General features: G+C 47.0%; 2 long non-coding RNA genes across 2 annotated transcripts in view; one reads left to right on the top strand and one right to left on the bottom strand.

Moving 5' to 3' along the window:
* LOC311587927 overlaps window positions 1-17,046 on the top strand; it is an 85,673-nt gene that overhangs the window by 24,414 nt on the left and 44,213 nt on the right. The gene's annotated exons all lie outside the window — the stretch shown is intronic.
* Window positions 79-4,712, bottom strand: LOC311588275. Its single transcript, XR_014776132.1, has 3 exons — window positions 4,594-4,712; window positions 2,495-2,586; window positions 79-391 (listed from the first exon to the last, which is right to left on the bottom strand). It is a non-coding gene; the product is annotated as an uncharacterized lncRNA (long non-coding RNA).

The raw sequence follows: 17,046 nt of genomic DNA on the forward strand, positions 1-17,046 counted from the left end.
GCGAAAAGAGTCTCCACGCCTCGCTCTCCTCTAAAGACCCCCGTAGGAGGATGTGCTCCATCAGCTCTCCCAGTACGGCAACCTCCATCACAAGGTAGGTGGTCTTTTGCGTCTGGATGACATGCAACAGCTTTACAATATTTGGATGCGAAATCAATTTCATAGTGCTGATTTCATTCGCAATGAGAGGTGCTGTCTTCCTGGTATTTCTAAGAATTTTTACGGCCACACAGGTCCTTGTGTCATGGTGTATGGCCAGTTTGACCTTGGCAAAATGCCCTTGTCCCAGGGTTGTGATCATTTTATAATCTCTCATAAAGGTCTTTTCCGTGGAGTTGCAGGCCTCCATTCCCTGCTTTATCAGGCCCTCCTTGATACGGCTAGAACCAAACTTGCAATGAGAAAGTTGAAACAGTCAAAATTGGGCCCAGGGAGATGTTTATAACTATGATTTCTAGATCCAAAAGGCAAAAATGAAAATAAAACGGGGGTCGGGGGAGAGGGAAAAGTGTCGCAAACATTTCAGATGACCTAAGAGGCACTCAGAATGCCTAGGAGGACAGGGACAGAGCATGTTCAAAGCAGCAGCCAGCAAAGTCCGCCATAGATCGGGTTGATAGGGATCAACTGCACACTGCAAGGACAAAACAAAGGACCCTAGAAACTGAGAGCTGCTTATTGGAAAGGACCCTGAGCTCAACACACCCTGGGAAATAAGGCACTGGTAAAGTCAGATTCAAGAGGAATTGATAAGAAACAGACACCCAGAAACCCAGCGAGTCAGGCCTAGGCAGTTTGCTCTGCAGCCCAGAAGCTGTGCTACTCCCGCAGAGGCCTTGGATTTGGTTCTCAGGACCAATGTCAGGTGCTTCTAACTGCCCTAATTCCAACTCTAAGGCATCCTAGATCTCTGGTCTCCTAGGAGACTCAAACACGGGTGCCCCCCCCCCCCCCACACACACAAGTGCAGTCACAGGTACTACATGTCACTTAATATAGTGATACAATTCTTTATAACTTGATTTATATAAACATGAAGGTTGGAAGTGGGCCTGGAAGTGTAACTACAGGTAGTTATGATCTGGCATGGGAGTGCTGGGTGTAGGACTAGGTTCTCTCCAAGAAGATTACATGCTCCTAAGTGCTGGACCATCTCTCCAGACCACATCACTCCTAAATAAATACGATTTTTAAAACCCAGGGTGTCCCTTTCATGAATTCGATAATGCAGATGAAATGGAGAAATTACTAGATATAATTTCACCTAGAGAAGACATTAAAGTGCAAGGAGAAAGTAAGAAGATTGAACTGTTTATGAAAACGAATCATCATTAGATAGCACAGGACCAGGCAAATTTCGTTGGACCATTCCAGGCCCTTGAAGAACAATGTCAGACCTCCTAAAATTCCACAAAGGAGAAAGGAACTTAACAGTTCCCAAATCTTCATGCCACAAAGAGGGGGGAAAAAAACCAAAAGCCTAGCCAAAAAAATAAAATAAAATAAAATAAAATGGTACTTCACAATGAACATGGATGAGAAAATCCTTAGTTGTGCATAATATTTCTCCTAAATCAACAACATCAAAGTATGCCATCCTTTATGGGGAAGATATGCTCACAGCATCCTGTGAAGGAGTGCTCTGCATGCCCAGACAGACAAACAACAGAGAATAGGAACAGAATCAGGGGCAAGCATCCCACAGTCCTGGGCAGCCATAAGGAAGGACAAAAGTGTGGGATCTATGGACCTAACACAGCAGATTGCTTTACAGAGAAAGTAACTGTTCCTTGTTTTTTCCTCATATGTGGAATTTGGGGGAAGGAAGCGGTCCTGAAGATAGAAGGGGCTACTGTGAATGTGGAGGAGGAAGTGGGAGAAGAAAGCACCACAGCACGGTTAGTCACGTGATTAGTGTGAGCAAAGGGCATTGCAGGTGTTCCTGTGTTTGTCATAACTCAATTGCTTATATGGTACAGTTATTCCATGCCTAGAAAAGGCTTAGAATATGAAGGGAAATAGACCAAAATAAAGTAAATAATGATAAAGAGTGAGGTAAGAATTCAAACCCATGGCACCAGCCAGTGTGGGCATATTCCTTCATCTCACCCCTCGGGAGGCAGAGGCAGGTGGATCTCTGTGAGGTCGAGGCCAGCCTGCTCTACAGAGTGAGTCCAGATGGCCAGGATACAGAGAAACCTTGTCCCGAGAAACTAAAGGGGGAAAAAAAGAAGAAAAAACAGATGGGAGATGATTTAGCACTTGAGACCACTGCCAGCTCTTCCAGAGAACCCAGGTTCGATGCCCAACAAGCACATGGTGGCTCACAAACACCTGTCCTTCCAGGTCCTGGAACTCTGACTCCCTCTTCTGAGCTCCAGGGAAGACACCAGGCAAGTGGTGCACAGACATCCATGAAGACAAAATACTCATTCACATAAACTAAAAACAGTCAAATGTTCTTTACCTTAGAATACAGAAGAGAGATACTCACTACGAGGAATTCCTGTCAGCTTCTGAAAGTGCAAGGAACAGCCCTCAGCAGCGCAGAAGTCCAGTCTCTCACCAACTCCTCACCACCTTCTGCTGTGGAAGACAGGAGGCGGCCTCAGCCAGAGCCTTCAGTGGGCAGTGCCTATCATTCCTCACAATGGCTCTTTGTGAGGTAAGTGCAAGAAATGGACCGAGGAGGGCTGGGCACATCCCCCAACCCCCAGATTTCCTAATTTTCTGGACCCAAGACAGGAAGGCTGGTCTTGGGCAGTGGGGCAGTAGGGCCCTGAGGAAGCTGGTTTCACTCAAATGGCTGTCCCCAGTGTTGCCCAAGGACCCAATTCTTCCTGCCAGGCCCACTGACCAAGGCCCACAATTTCCCCCAAATGGTGCCACCTTGGGGTAACAACTTTCCAACACTTGGTCCTTTGTGAGAGTTTTGACACCCAGACTTTAAGAAGCACCCTTTTCACTTTAACAATCCATTGAGGAGTCACAGGAATGGCAACAGGCTCCAGATCATTGGCCCTCTTCAGTTATGAGCTCTGATATCTCCTGTTAGTAAATGGACAGTGTTTTGCCTTTCACTTGGACCCCGGCCTTCACGACCACGTTGTCTACGATCATCCTGTCTACACTCAAAGTATTCCATTTCACTTTCTCTAAACTCAGATTGATGTGTGTGCTGATGGATGGTAGCTCCTGGCTATACTCGGAGTTGTGACAAAATACTGTTTCTCATGCTACCCCAGGGCCTGGGACTAACCTCTGTGGGGCTGAGAGAAAGATGATGTTATTATTCATCACATGATCCCCATTAGGCCTGAGACTTCTACCAAAGCCCAGGATACCAGAAGACAGTGAGCAGGGATGTTCAAAATAACCATCAAAACACCCATCAGCCAGAGAACTCTGTAGACAACAGATGTGGAGATGGAGCCATATCCTGGCCCTTCTGCTCTCAGACAAATTGCCTTAGTTCTGTCACTTCAATACAACAGAAATTGATGGCCCATGTATCTGGATGTTGGGGAGGCAAGATCCAGAACCCAGCAGATCGAGTGTGTAACATGCCTGCTTTAGAGCTCTATCCAGTGCTTTGTATGTTCCCGCATGGTCAAGGAGAAGCAGGACCTCAATTCTTAATATTGTAGCATTGGGATTGAAGTTCCAGGATAGCCTTGGTAGGACACACACACACACACACACACACACACACACACACACACACACACACACACACCAACTTTTGTGCCTAGACACTTTTTTGAGCTCTTTGGCCAGCAGAACTCAAGAGTGAAGGCTTGATCCTTTACTTCCAATTCATCGCCCCAATTTCCTGGCCCTGAGAACACACTAGCTTCATGTCATAATTGCCCTCCTTAAGATAGAAGTCATCCCATGAAAGGACAGCTACAGGAAGGAGGGCGACAGAGGAGGTTGGCGGCACAGGCTATGGTAAGTCTCACAGGGGAACTCCTGTCCTTTCTCAGAGAACAGGCTCTTTCTAGATCCACATTTATGATGACCTTGAAGTCTTTTCCAGGTGCCTTCTTCCATTACTACACTGAAGAGAATGGGATCTGACTCTTGTCTCCAGCCCTTGCATGGAGTCCTGATTTCTGAACTACCAGGAAGATCCTAAGGCAAACAGCTCGGAGGCTGCTTTCTGCTAAAACAGGGACACATTGGCTCCCTTCCTTATGAGACCATCCAGTGTGTCTGTCAGTCCTCTGAACAGGAGTCCACATGAGTTGGACTCTACTTGGAAAGTAAAGAGATGAACAGAAAAGGGAATCCTTGAGGGACTTGCAAGGGCGGGCACCAGGCAGTGAGATCAGGGGAATGTGTTCAACCTTCTCCTTTACATGTGAGGAAATGTCCCTGTGAGATTATATATGTTGGTAGTTAATATACTCTTATACATGTTTTTAAATTGTGATAATGAAAGAAAATCAAAGTGGATTGAGATAAAGATTACAAGAATAAAAATGGGAGATTGTAAACAAAAACAAAAGTAACCACAATCAAACCTGAAACCAAGAAATGAGGAAATAAAAGCAAAAGCCAGATAACCAACAGCCTCCCAAGGAAACTCACTCTGCTGAGGTTCAAGGCTCTAGAAGTCCTAGTGGAGCTCAGAAGTATAGCGATTCGCCAACTCCTCAACCGTCCAAACAATCTACCCACAGCTCCCACAGTTAAAGGACAAAACCTAGCCCCAGTGAGTTCTATTTATAGCCAGGTATCCATCATTCCTCACAATGGCTCCTTGTGATGTCATGGAAAGAAAAGAACCAACCATGTCTCCACACCAACCACACTGATCTCCTCAGTTTCTGCCTTAAAGGTAGCCCGCAAGTAGGGACCTGAGCCAGTTAGTTGTACCCATTTTTCCTTGCTGCCTAGGACCCACTCCCTAAGGTCCACACCCTCCCCACACTGTGCCAATGCTGGGGCCCAATGTTCAAACACATGATTGGGTGACATGTACCATCTAAAGCAACAGGCTCCAAGGTGTTGTCTGTTAGTGGGATGTGGACACTGACAGGCACCCGTTAGGGGTGGAGAGCGAGCTTCCCTTTCCACCTGCTCCCTAACACTAATGACTTTCTCCTTCCACAGCTCATCATATAGACACTCAAGGACACCCATTCCCTTCTCAGGTTAAGGAGAAGTGTATGGTGGCCTTGGGCTGACCTTAGGATGCTGAGATGGCTACTCTGTTATCAGCGAGTACATTAGGAGGTGACTGGGGGGGTGGTTCCCAGCAGTCTACGGGGGTGACCCTAGCTGAGATTCCTAGCAATGGGGCATATGGAGCCTGAAATAGCCACCTCCTACACCAGACGGGACTTCCAGTGGAGGGAAAGGGACACCAACCCACCCACAAAGCCTTCAACCCCAAATTTGTCCTGCCTACTAGAATTGCAGGGATTAAGATGGAGTATAGATTGATGGATTGGCCAACCAATGCCTGGCCCAGCCTTAGACCCACCCCATGGGAGGAGCCAACTCCTCTCACTACTGACACTCTGCTATGCTTGCAGACAGCAGCCTAGCTTAACTGTCTTCTGAGGGCCTTCAACCAGCAGAAGAGGGAAACAGATGCAGATACCCAGAGCCAAACAACAGGCCATGCTCGGGGAGTCTTGTGGAAGAATGCAGGAAAGGATAGAGGGAGCTGGAGGGGTCAAGGACACCACAAGAAGACCTACCGAGTCAACTCACCTAGGCCCATGGGGCTCACAGTGACTGAACCACCAACCCAAAGCATGCGAGGGCTGGACCTAGACCTCCTACATATATGTAGTAGAGGTGCATGCTTGTTCTTCCTGGGTGTCCCCTAACAAGTGAAGTGAGGGCTGTCTCTGACCCTGTAGCCTGCCTTTGGATCCCTTCCCCCTAAATGGGCTTCCATGTCTGGCCTCAGTGGGGGAGGATACACTTAGTTCTGCTGCGACTTGATGCACCAGGGTGGCTTGGTACCCATGGGGACCCCCTTTCTCTGAGAAGAATGGGAAAGGGAGTGGGGTAGGTGGTGTGAGGGAGGGAATGGGCAGAGAGATGGGAGGGGCCTGTGATCAGGCTGTAAAATGAGTAAATAAAAAATGGATAATTCTTTTTTTTTTTTTTTTTTTTTTTTTTTTTTTAATACATTTTTATTAATTTATACATATTACATCTCAGTTGTTAGCCCATCCCATGTATCCTCCCATCCCTCCCTTCCTCCCACTTCCCCCCCCTACTCCCCTCCCCTATGTCTGTGTCTGAGGGGGATCTCCTCCCCCTGAATATGCTCATACGGTATCAAGTCTCTCCTTGGTGACCTATTATCTTTCCTCTGAGTGCCACCAGGCATCTCCATCCAAGGGACATGATCAAATATGGGGCACCAGAGTTTGTGTGAGAGTTAGATCTTCTTCTCCACTCAACAGTGGAGAATGTCCATCGGCTAGTTCGGGTAGGGGTTCAAGGTTTTTACTGCCTAAAAAAATGGATAATTCTTAAATCAGCATTAACTGAAACCCAGGAGGTTGGGCGCACCTGAGAGGGATTTTCCTTGGTTGAACTATTTGAAGTGGAGACTCACCCTAAATCTGGATCATTTGAGTCAGAAGATCCACCCTAATGAGCCACGCCTTCAGCTGGCAGCCTACATAGAGACACACAAGAAGGAATCTTGTGCTTTTCTGTCTGCTTGCCCTCCCTCTCACTGACCAGTTCCTGGATTCTGAGCCCTCTCCTAGCTGGTGTTAGCAGCCACTCCTGGATTCCAGTGTGGACTGAAAACTGGTGGCTCTCTAGGACCTCCCTGGGATTCCAGCACCAGACTGGTGCTGCTGAGTCACCCAGTGTCTTAGTCATTGTCCTGTTGCTGTGAAGAGACTCTATGTGCACAGCAGTGCAGGGAAGAGCAGAAGTGAACTGAGGGCTGCTCACAGCTTCAGAGGGTGAGTGCATGATCATCATGGCAGGGAGCATGGCAGCAGGTATGCATGGCACTGGAGCAGGAGCTGAGAGCTTACATCTAGATCTGCAGGGGGAAGAAGAGGCAGGGAGGGAGGAAGAGGCAGAGAGAGTGAGGCAGGAGAGAGAGAGAGACAGGGAGACAGAGAGAGAGAGAGAGAGAGAGAGAGAGAGAGAGAGAGAGAGAGAGAGAGAGAGAGAGAGAGAGAGAACACACCTGGCCTTTACTTTTTGAAACCTCAATGCCCACCCCAGTGACAACATTCTGAACAAGGTCACTGTTACTAATCCTTCCTAAAGCCTAACTGGGAACCAAATACTCAAACTCAAAATATATGAGCCCCCAATGGGCGCCTGCAGTCTCATGCATATAATCCTTCTCAGTATCCCTGAAGAAATGAGTTAATATATTGAAAATGAGTAAGAAAAAGAATTGAGTGATGATGGCAAAGGCCTTTAATCCCAACATGTGGGAGGCAGAGGCAGGTAGAACTCTGAGTTCAAGGCCAGCCTGGTCTGCAGAACAATCCAGGACAGCCAGGTCGACATGGAGGAAACCTTGTCTCGAAAGCACAAAGACAAAAACAAAACAAAAGAGCAGCCTGAATTGCCTACACAGCAAATCATCCTTCTCATGGCTGCAGGTGAAGGGGCCATACCCAGGTATTTTGTTTTATTCCTGATCTCTAAAAATGCCTCAGTGTTGTTATACACACACACACACACACACACACACACGCACACGCACACGCACACGCACACGCACACGCACACGCACACGCACACACACACATATGTTGTTTACTTGTGTTTCAGGAGGTTGCGATGTCCAGATGAAGACATCAGCAGATTCTGGTTGGCATGAGAGCCACCTACTCCAGCTTGTAGGGTTCTAAGTTGTGTTTTCCCATATAGATGAGAGAGGAATTCTATTTGTTCCTTCAATCTTTTTGTAAAACTGTGTATTATAGCTCTTCAAAAATTACCCTTCCATCCCATTTTACACCCATCAGGTGTCTAAGAGAAGAAACTCAAGAGGCAGCACATGCTGACAAAGATTAGGAGGAAGGGAAAGGCTCCTCCATTGCTGGTGGAAGTGCAAACTTGTACAACCACCTTGGAAATCTTTCTGGCGCTTTCTCAGAAAATTGGCAATAGCTTTACCTCAAGACCCAGCTATAGCACTCTTGGGAATATTCCTAAAAGATGCTTCCCCATACAACAAGGACATTTATTCAACTCTTCATAGCAGCTTCAGAAACTGGAACAACCAACATGGCCCTCATCCAAAGAATTAATATAGACAATATAGTACTTTTTCACAATGGGATACTACTTAGCTATTAAAATCAAGGACGTCGCTGGGCATGGTGGTATATGCCTTTCATCACAACACTTGTGAGGCAGAGGCAGGTGGATCGCTGTGAGTTAGAGGCCAGCCAGGTCTACAAACTGAGTCCAGGACAGCGAAGGCTAACATAGCCTGTCTCGAAAAACCAAACGAAACAAACACACAAAGAAACAAACACCAAGGAAATCAAGCAATTTGCAGGCAAATGGATGGAACTAGAAAATATCATCCTGAGGTTGGTAACTCAGACACAGAAACACACACAGGGTGTGTACTCACTTTAGCCATATATGTAGTACAGGAAAACCATACTACAATTCACAGACCCAAAGAAGCTAAGAAGACCCAAGGAGGCGGCTTGAATCTCACTGAGAAAGGGAATAGGATAGACAGTGGAAGTGGATGAAGAGAGGAAACAGCATGGCAGCTAAATGTATATCCCTGTAGAAGGAATCAGAGGACGAGCCATTCGATGGAACCCCAGAAACTGACACAGGCCATGGACCTCCTAAAACAGGCCTATCCCTGTAAACTAGCCTTGGCAACCCCTGCTTCTGCTTGTGCGTGAGTGAGAGGGACTAGCCCAGGCAGTGTATTATTGTAATTTATTTTTATCTTTAAAAAAAGATGTGTTTATCATTGTGTATGGTGTTCTGCCTGCAAGTACAGCCGAGGGCCAGAAGAGGGCACCAGCTCTTATTATAGAGGTTCCTGTGAATTGAGTTCAGGACCTCTGGAGGAGCAGTCAGTGCTCTCAACCTCCAAGCTATCTCTCCAGCCCCCATGTTATTTTTATCTTATGTGTGTGAGTTGTCATGTCAAAGGGAAACTGTATTCCCCTGCCTTCCAGAAAGGACAAATGGCTCCCTGCAGTGCCTATTAACACAGCAAAGTGAATGTTGGCCTTCAGGGTCCTTCAGTATCACAAGTACCTGCTACACATTTCAAAGTCCATGCATCCCCCTAGCTTTTCTCACCTCCTCCCCAACGTAAAGTCCTTCCAGCTGATGGGCTTCCTTCACCTCCACTAGTGGTTCTCATAATCCTGCTATTTTGGCTACTCTGTCTCTCTCTCTCTCTCTGTCTCTCTGTCTCTCTCTCTCTCTCTCTCTCTCTCTCTCTCTCTCTCTCTCTCTCTCTCTCTGTGTGTGTGTGTGTGTGTGTGTGTGTGTGTGTGTGTGTGTGTATGGGTGTGTGTTCTGTTCCTATTTCTATCCCAGACAGGTCAGTCTGTTGGCCATATTCAGTCTACTACTTCCTCTCTCTGTTCTGATCTCTCTCAGATGCCTCTGGATGTTCTCTCCCTACGGGTCAGTAAACACTTTTCCCTTAACTGTATCATGTACTGGTCTGCATGTATGTATGCTGTACACCATGTGCATGCCTGGCGCCTGTGAAGGGCAGAGGAGAGTGCTAGACTCTGTGAGGCTAGAGTACAGATGGTTGGGAGCCATCATGTGGATTCTGGGACTTGCACCTGGGTTCTGTGCAAAAGCAGCAAGTGCACTTGACTGCAGAGCCATCTCTCCAGTCCCATTGCACTGGATGTTTCAATACAAGGTTTGGGGCCTCCCAGCACCCTGTGACTTACTAGTTTTAAATAGTAACGATTCTTTTCAGGCCAGTTGTGTTGGCACACACCTTTATTTTGTTTTATTTGTTTTTACTTTTTGCAATATTACCATTTGGTTTTTTCTTCCCTTTTTGAAGTAATTTGCTCAGATTACATCCCGATTGTTATCCCTCACTTGTATCTTCCCATTTCCCCCTCTCCCTTTTTCCTCTTATTCATGTCCCCTAGACATGTGACAGAAGGAAACCTCCTCCCCCACCATGTGATCTCAGCCTATCAGGTCTCATCAGGATAGCCTAATTCCACTTCCTCTGCTTGCCACCAGGCCTCCCCAGCAAGGGGAAGTAGTCAACTAGGGGCACCAGAGTTCATGTCAGAGGCAGGTCCTGCTCTCCCCACAACCATGGAGAATGAGCTGTTCATTGGGAAGATAGGAATAGAGGGTCTAGGTTCACTGTGTGCATTGTCCTTGGTTGGCACAGGAGTTTGTGCAGCCCGCATGGGTCTCTATCTACAGCCTTGATGGTCTTCTTGTGGGGTTCCTGGAACCTCTGGGTCCTTCTGTCTCCCCATTCTTCCATAGCTATCTCACCTGGAGTCCAATAATCCCAGCACTCAGGAGGCAGAGGTAGGCTGATCACTGTGAGTTCAAGGCCATCCTTGTCTACAAAGAGAGTTCCAGGACAGCCAAGGCTACTACACAGAGTAACCCTGACATGAAAACCAAAAACAAACAAACAAACAAACAAACAACAACAACTTTTCAAATTTAATAGAAAAAAAGCATTTAGAGAGATATCAGAAGAAATGTCCAGTAGTCACCCTTGCCGTGAAAGAAGCTGACACATGACAGACACCCAACCTTTCAAGGAAGGAATCTCTGGGCTTGAGAGGTGGCTTAGAGGTTAAGAGCAGTAACAGCTCTTCAGGTGGTCCTCAGTTCAACTCTGGCAACCACATGGTGGTTCACAACATCTATAAGGAGATCTGATGCCCTCCTCTGGCGTGTAGATGTACATTCACATAGCCGTGCATATAAGAAATAAATAAATAAATAAATAAATAAATAAATAGATCATTTTTTTAAAGAGAGGAATCTCTGAGCTCAGCAGTTTAGTGATGATTCAAAATATGAGATCAAGTTATAAGTAGAGTTGCTGTGTTCTTGATTGACAGGCAGCAGATCTTATTGTATTGCCCTGTGTCAGGGTTATCACACAGGAAGAGTTTAGCTGCTTAGTGAAGTGACAACACAAGTTGTAAGTAGATGACTCTGGTTGCCTTGATCCTGGGATGGTGGAAGGTGGGGAGGAGTGTGGCTAACACCTCTGTAGCTGCAGACCCAGCACTTACCGAGGAATTTCCATGTGTTCAGCATCTGGCTGCTCCCCTAGTAAACCGTCCTTTTGGGTTTTATGGAGGCTTTATCACATTGGTGTCATTCACTAAATCATTGTTTGCTAAAGATCAACTTGTCTTTAGCCTTTTGCCTCCTCCCCTGGGATTCGCTGAAAGTCCTGACTCTGATTTACCTGGAGCAGCACCATCCTGGAGGTACATGGGGCTGCCCGCCCTCAGGTAAGAAGCACACCAGAAGACACATCTCTACAGATTCTAGGAAATGGAGCAGTAATTAGAGCAGAGAAATATTTGGTAATTTCAGAAAGTACTTTGAATCTGTAGAAGGAAAAAGGGGCAGCCTTGAGAAGGTCAGATACTGGAAATGATGAGAAGATGAGCTGACTTCTCAACTTTTTCACAGTTTGACAAAATTCAGGAGGGGGATGCTTCCCCCCCCCCTTTTTAATCCCCTGTGTTTCGCAGTTTAGATGGATAAGTCCGAGATTCCAGGCGGTTTGTTAGAGGCGCAAAGTGCTGAGTGGAGCTTATAACTGTATGGGACAGAAGTCAGGCTGAGACAGAGAAAGGTTTCCCCCACATGGGAAGAGATTCTGAGGGAGGAATGGACTCTCCATATTCAAATCCTGGAGCTTTTGTCAGGCCACCACAGAGCCCAAGACAACAGGGGTGATGTCAGTGTGGCTGGAGACTCAGGGACCAGGCATAGCAGCAGGTGACATCACCACCCGGGAGACCCAGTGAGGTCAGACTCTAAGGAGGCCTCTTCATAGTCCCCAGCCATGGTGGAGCCGCAAACCCAGCAAGAAGGCGCAGAGTTCCCTTCAGGTTCAGCTTGTGTTCTTCCCAGTGCCTCCTGCCTGCACAGGTCCTTCCCAGTGTGTGAGGAGAGCCTGAAGAAAGGGGGTTGATGAAGCAGGAAGTCTAGACCTTGGGGAAAGACACATGTCCCTGTTTATTTGTCATCTCCTAAAGGAGCACCTCTGCCTAGAGGCTGTATGTGACTAAGTGACTGACTCTGGAGACCTGACTTGGGCCAACTGAGTTCACCAGCAACGCCCACTCCCAAGCCCCTCTTGCCCCTCCTACTCGCTCTCCTCCGTCCCCTACCCACACAGCTAACTTCAGGAAAGCAACTTGGGGAAGAAAAGATGGATCTGGCTTCTGCTTCCAGATCATTGTTTGTCATAGAAGGAAGCCAGGGTAGGAAAGCAAACCAACAAGGCAGGAACCTGGACCAGGGGCTGATGTAGAGGCCATGAAGAGTGTAGCTTACCAGCTTGCTCCTGACAGCTCGCTCAACCTGCTTGCTTACAGCACCCAGACCAGTAGCCCAGGGGTGGCATCAACCACAGTGGGCTTGGCCATCTCACACCAATCAGAAGAACATGCCCTACAGGTTTGTCTACAGCCCAGTCTTATGGAGGCATATTAGGTTCGCTCCTCTCAGAGGACTTTAGCTTGCCTCAAGATGACATAAAAGTAGCCTGCACACCCAGTTTTTGCCATAGGTCCTTTAAAGGCCTCTAGATGACTGAATTGACTTTACCTTATTTCCTGAATCCCCTCTGTGGGGGTTTGAACAGTTATGGGCTCCATGGAACTCATTCATTTGAATGCTGGGCCCAGAGGGAGTGGCACTATTTGGAAGTGTGGCCTTAGTGGAGTAGGTGTGGTCTTGTTGGAGGAAGTGCATCACGGTGGGGTGGGCTTTGAGGTCTCAGAAGCTCAAATCAGTCTTCTGCTGCTTGTGGATCAAGATGTGGAACCTTCAGCTCCTTCTCCAGCACCGTGCCTGCCCGCAGGCTGGCATGTTTTCTGCCATAACAGTAATGAAACAACAACCCGAAACTATAAGCGAGCTCCAATTAAATATTTTCCTTAATAAGAGTTGCTGTGGTCATGGCGTCTCCTCAGAGCAACAGAACACTGACTAAGACATCCTCCTACTCTACTGTAGCTCTGGCTTTGCTCTCTTTCTCCTGGCTTCCTGCAGCCTCCCTGTTTAAATGCCAACCTATCAAATTATAACAAACGCCTCTCTAAACTTCTTCCTCTGTGGTCCATAAGGTTCATAATTGGTAATTTTTTTTTGATCTAGGGTTTCTGTGCACCCCTGGCTGTCTTGGAATTCCTCAGTAGACCAGGTTGGTGTAACTCTCAGAGACCCAGCCTCTGCCTCCCTAGTGCTCAGATTAAAAGCTACCACTGCCTGGTTGTCAAGAAACAAGACAAGAATCTAGTAGAATCGACCCCAGGATCTGTGCTCTCAGCTCCTCTGCAGGAAAGGACAGAGCAGACCTAAGGGGTGAGACAGGAAAAATGTCACGCAGGAGCTCCTGGGTTACCCAAGAGGCTGAGCCAAGAGGGAAACTGAGATCATAGGAAAAGACCCACAGACGGGGTGACTCTGGAGATGGAGGATAGAATGAACAGCAGCAAAGCAGCGTCAAGAGTAAAGGCTGAGGCTGGCCAGGTGGCTCAGCGGTTAAGAACATCCTCTGCTCTTGCAGAGGACCCCAGTAGGTCCCTCCAGCCACATGGGATGGCTCACAGCTGGCTGTGACATCAGCTCCCGGGAAAGAAGACTGGAAGGCTGCCATTGGATGCACTCTTAAGGTCATCTTGGCAATCTCGGGAGTGATTTTTTTTCTCTTATCACTGGATATTGAACAGTATTTTGGTCTGCTAAATGCACTATACCACCAAGTTATGACTCTCACTCATTATTTCTAATTCTTAAAGCTACCCAAGCTATTGGTGCAGGTGTTTGAGAATGATGACACTTTTCTCAACTCAGATGTGAAAGACTTAGGAAGCTCTACATTCGGTGGTCATTGCTTGGGGTCTCAAATCAACCTGTGAGGAATGGCTACCTGAGGTGTCTATTCACCAGCAGGGAGGAGGCTGGTCTCCAGTCTTTCTCAGCCTGGCAAGTGCTTATTACAGAGCCCTGGCTCCTCTCAGCACTTCTCACCCCCACCCTACCCCACCCCACACTCCAAACCTCTCCAGCCTGTGATCTTTGCTCCCCTTTCCCCACTCTCTGATGCCTACATAGTGCAGCCCTATGGCCTATGTGTTCTCTTGGTCCTCGGCGCCTTTCTTTGTCCCTTTGCTGTCTCTCCTTTTCCCTCTCTCTTCTCTTCCTCTCTAAGTCTCTCATCTTCTTCTCTCATGGCCCAGTTCAGTGAGCTGGCCGTGTCCAGTCTGGACTCTTGCAGATCTCTGGCTGTTCTCTCCCTCAGATCTACAATGAAAACCTCCTCCTCCACCAACCCTAGGAGCAGTGAGGTCACTTTCATTCAGTCACTAGAAGTGAGCCTGAGACAGGGACTCCTGAACTCGTTGATTCATGTGGATGAAGATTAAAGATGTCACCTGGAGTTAGGCAAAGTGAGTGCAAAGCCTTTGTTTGGTTGTTTGTTCATTTGTTTTGTTTTGTTTGTTTTGTTATTTTTCCAAGATGACTTCTCTTTGTAGCTTTGTCTGTTCTGGAACTTGTTCTGTAGACCAGGCTGGCCTTGAACCCATAGACATCCTCCTGCCTCTGCCTCTCAGGTGATGGGAGTAAAGGTGTGCACTGCTGCCTCAGCAGCCACCACCATTGCCTTGCTGGATTTTAATCCTATTTGGTATAAGTATATGCAGCAGCAGTGTCCTACCCAAACTGGCTAGTGGGAGGCCATGATGACAGAAAGCAAAGTCTACTAGATGCCATAACAGTTGTAGGGGGGACAGAATTAATGTGCAGATCCATAGGGAGACAGAAGAGAGAATGAGTGACCTGACAGTTTTGTGTTCCTGTGGGTAGATGTTTATAGCAGGTTCTGAGTGTTGGGAGTATTTGAGTGTTGTTTAGTAAGGTAAAACGTCTGCTCATGAACACACTGAGTACCCAGCAGGAGCAACCTGGGCAAGGCAAAAGGGTCAGTGCAGTGTTTTGTTTGTTTGTTTGCTTGTTCGTTTGTTTGTTTTATTGAACCTGACTTAAACTAGGGTCATTTGGAAAGAGGGAACCTTAATTTAGAAATTTCCTTCATCAGACTGATTGTAGAGAGCCCCCTTTGCCCCCCACTCTCTCTGGCTTTTTGAGACAGAGGTTTTCTGTGTAGTCTTGGCATTTCTGGATTCACTTTGTGGACCAGGCTGGCCTAGAACTCACAGAGATCCACCTGCCTTTGGTTCATGGAGTGCTGGGATTACAGGCATGGGCCAACATGCCCTGCTTCCTTTTCTTAATTAATGATTAGTGTGGTCTCAGAACCACCTGCAACTCCAGCTGTAGGGGTTCTGACAGTCTCTTCCAGCCTCTGCAGACACCTCCACACATGGGGCACATATACATACACACACTTACACATACAAAGGCACACACACACACACACACACACACACACACACACACACACCTACACATATAAATGAAATACATCTTTAAAATGAAGGAATTTATAAAAGGCAAATTAATTGTTTGAAATTTCCAGGTGTGTCTGACATTGCTGCCTGTTGGAGCAGTGGAAACTTTAAAGTGAAATACAAGTTCCCTCCAACTTACATTTTCATTCGCCACACTAATAAATGTCAGAGCAGGAGAGCGGGGAGAGGTGCTGGGAAATGCTGCCTACCCGACATGACAGGGCCATGGAACTGAACTCCCTGAAGCTGTACTAACCCACACACGATCAAGCCAACAGTATATACAGGTGGACATTGCAATAGGCAGCATGAAGTGGGCACTGTAGGTTATCCACAAAAGGGAAAAGGAGAGGATGGGAAGGGTGGAAGGGGGCAGGCTGGAAATGCCTGGGGGGCAACGAGGTAGTTGGGAGTGCATGTTATCAAGACCCATGGCTTATATGTATGAACTTGTCAGAGAATAAACAAATGCTAGTGTATTTAAGAAAGACAATGTAGTGGCACATATTTGGCAGAAGCAGGGAGTTCCTTATGAATTTGTGTCAGCTTGGGCTATAGAGTCAGATATTTATTTTATAATTTCTACAAATATGTAAAACATCATTTGTCTATGTATCTAGGACTGTACCTATCACCTATCTCTTTATGCATTTAGCCACATGGAGCTCAGGCTGGCCTTTGGCTTCATACAGAGTGGAGGGTGTCTTTGAACTCCTAATCCTCCTCCCCTACCTCCTGAATCCTGGGCTTAAGGCTTGTGGCAGCATCCACAGTGTGGTGGTGTGGAGGAGAATGGGCCCCAGAGCCTCATCTCTTTGAGTGCTTAGGCCTCAGGGAGTGAGTTGCACTGGGATGGCCTTGGAGTCTCAAAAAGCCCATTCTAAGCCCAGACTCTGTTTTCAAGGATGTAGAACTCAGCTACTTCTTCAGTAACATGACTGTATGCATACAGCCATGCTCCCCACCCTAATGATGGGCTACACCCCTTAAACTATAGGCAAGGACCAATTAATTGTTTTTTTTCTTTTTTAGAAGAGTTGCTGTGTTCAAGAGGTCTCCACAGCAATAGAACATTGACTAAGACACCCAGTTTCTGTGGTGACGGGAACTGCGTCCATGTGTTTATGCATCCTGGGTAGGTAAGACTCTACCAAATTAAGTACCTTCTAGTCCTGTCTTTATTTTAAACATTTTAAGTGAATCCTCCCACGTCTCTTTCTCTTTTTCTTTCTCACTCTCTTGTACTACAAAAGATTGAACTCAGGACTTCATGCTTATTAGGCAGTGTCCTACATCTGAGATAAATCCTAGCAACAATTAATTTGTTTAAGTTTGGCGTGGTGGCACAGGCCTTTTTAATGCCAGCACTCAGAGCAGAAGC

The sequence above is a fragment of the Acomys minous genome (assembly GCF_964271855.1).
Source record: "Acomys minous genome assembly, chromosome: 17".
Classification (NCBI taxonomy): Eukaryota; Metazoa; Chordata; class Mammalia; order Rodentia; family Muridae; genus Acomys; species Acomys minous.